Raw genomic sequence first — 2,285 nt, forward strand, 5'->3', positions numbered from 1 at the left:
CAGTGATCGAGGAAGGGTTTTTCTGTCTGAAGTTATAGAGGCCCTTCTTAAATCCTGCCGCACGATCCATCGCACCACCACGGCGTATCACCCTCAGACCAATGGACTGACCGAACGTTTCAACCGCACTCTGAGTGACATGCTTGCCATGTACGTCGCGGCGGATCATTCCGACTGGGACGCAGTACTACCATTCGTGACCTACGCATACAACACCGCCACGCAGGCCACGACCGGCTTCTCTCCGTTTTTTCTTTTGTATGGCCGTGAGCCTTCATGCACACTGGACACCATACTTCAATATCGGCCCGATGAGTCAGAGTGCACGCCCATCTCCGACGTTGCCAAGCACGCCGAAGAGTGTCGTCAGTTGGCCCGATCGTTAACTACGGAAGATCAGCAGTGTCAGAAGTCGCACCACGACGAAACGACTCCCGCTCCTACCTACTCACCAGGGTCGCTTGTCTGGCTGTGGGTTCCAGTGTCGTCGCCAGGCTTGAGCGGTAAACTGCTTTCGCGCTACCAGGGTCCCTACCGCATCGTCAAGCGGGCGTCTCCAGTAAATTATGTGGTTGAGCCTCTCACTCCGGCGCCCGATCAGCGTTGCCGCGGCAAAGATATAGTCCATGTTCAGCGCCTCAAGCCTTACATTGACCCCGTCGTAGTTTCATCTCCCTGAGTCGCCAGGATGGCTCTTTCGTTCCCGGGGGCAATTGTAAGGAAGACCATCGCCAACACCATACTCGTTTAAATAATGTAGGAGCGTGGACAGCACTGGTCATTTGCAATACGCGGGTATGTGACACAGAAGCCACACATGGAAGAGGCACCAACTCGTGGATGTCCCATCGCCATCGCTGGGACGAAGAAGAAGTCTCGTCTCGTTGGCTCTCCGTCTCGACTTGCTGGTCAGCGCGACTTGATGCTTCGGTGCTACCGCTGCTGCTGGTGCGGCTGAAGAATAAAGCCTGAAAACCCTCTTATAATATATAGAAAGATAGGTCGGCAGTCTACAATGCCAAAGGAGGCATAGGGGTGTGGTTAGGCTCTTTTCTTTTTCACTACGGTTAATTAAGTAAACATTTTTAAATATACAGAAGAAAGAAAGAAAGAAAAACACGCGCCCAGAGTGGGGACCGAACCCACGCCTTTCGATTGCATGTCGAATGCCTTACCAATTCGGCTATCTGGGCGACTGTATATATATATATATATGTATATATATATATATATATATATATATATATATATATATATATATATATAAATGTATATATATATATATATATAAATATATATATATAGATTTCGATGAGTTTTGCAACGGGCCAGAAGAAACGGTCAGGTAAAAGATAAGAACAACTTTGCGGTTAACTTGTTTATTATAAATTAGTCCGACAGTTTCGGAAGTGGAACTTCCTTCCTCAGGGACAATCCCACAGGGACAATATATATATATATATATATATATATATATATATATAGATATATATATATATATATATATATTTATATATATATATATATATATATATATATATATATATATATATATATATATATATATATATATATATATATATATATATATATATACGTATATATACATAGGTCAAAACTTTGGTGACGACACTTGGAGAACACTAAACAAGGATCTTATTATACCCACCAGTTTCGAAAGTCGGACCTTTCTTCTTCTGGGGTCATCTTAGAATTTACAAAAAAAACCCTTATGCACACTTTGCACAAGAGGCTTTCTTCTTTTCTCCTCACCCGCGCTAGCAAAACCTCTAGGGTGTGTAAAAGAGGGGCAAAGTAAGAATACCATCTCGTAACTACGCAACAGAAGGTGGGGAAAAAAGAAAAGAAAGAAAAGTGGAAAGGAAAGAGGAAAGTTGGGAATCGAAAGGAGCCACAGTTGCGATGCTGATAAAGAGAAAACAGAGGCATAAAGTTCAATCAATGTACGTGTACAAAAAAAAACAGCGTGCGGGCTCTGTGTTTGGAGCGAGAGGGAGAGACACATAAAATTTGAAGAGGAAAACTTGAAAGACCGAACAAAAAGGCTATGGTTGGCAAGGAAGCATCCGAACCCCTGCCTGCTGGTGATCGATAGTAAGAAAGTAGGAAAGAAAATTCCCGCGCCTTCCCGCGAGGGGAACACTAGTAAATGCTGAGCATTGGGGCCTCAGAACTTATTGAAGGCAGTGTTGCTTCCATCGCTTCTTCCGTGATGCTGGAGTAGCAGACACGAGTAAACGTGGGCACGAGCGTCAACCAAGGAA

At 44.1% G+C, this 2,285-nt stretch overlaps 1 non-coding gene across 1 annotated transcript; it reads right to left on the reverse strand.

The window, feature by feature from the left end:
* Positions 1–1,121: 1,121 nt before the first annotated feature.
* Trnaa-ugc (transfer RNA alanine (anticodon UGC)) lies at positions 1,122–1,193 on the reverse strand. The gene has a single exon. It is a non-coding gene; the product is annotated as a tRNA-Ala (tRNA).
* Positions 1,194–2,285: the final 1,092 nt, after the last annotated feature.

The sequence above is a fragment of the Haemaphysalis longicornis genome, unplaced genomic scaffold (genome assembly GCF_048455015.1).
Source record: "Haemaphysalis longicornis isolate Haplotype H1 unplaced genomic scaffold, Haemaphysalis longicornis Haplotype H1 scaffold_5, whole genome shotgun sequence".
Lineage (NCBI taxonomy): Eukaryota > Metazoa > Arthropoda > Arachnida > Ixodida > Ixodidae > Haemaphysalis > Haemaphysalis longicornis.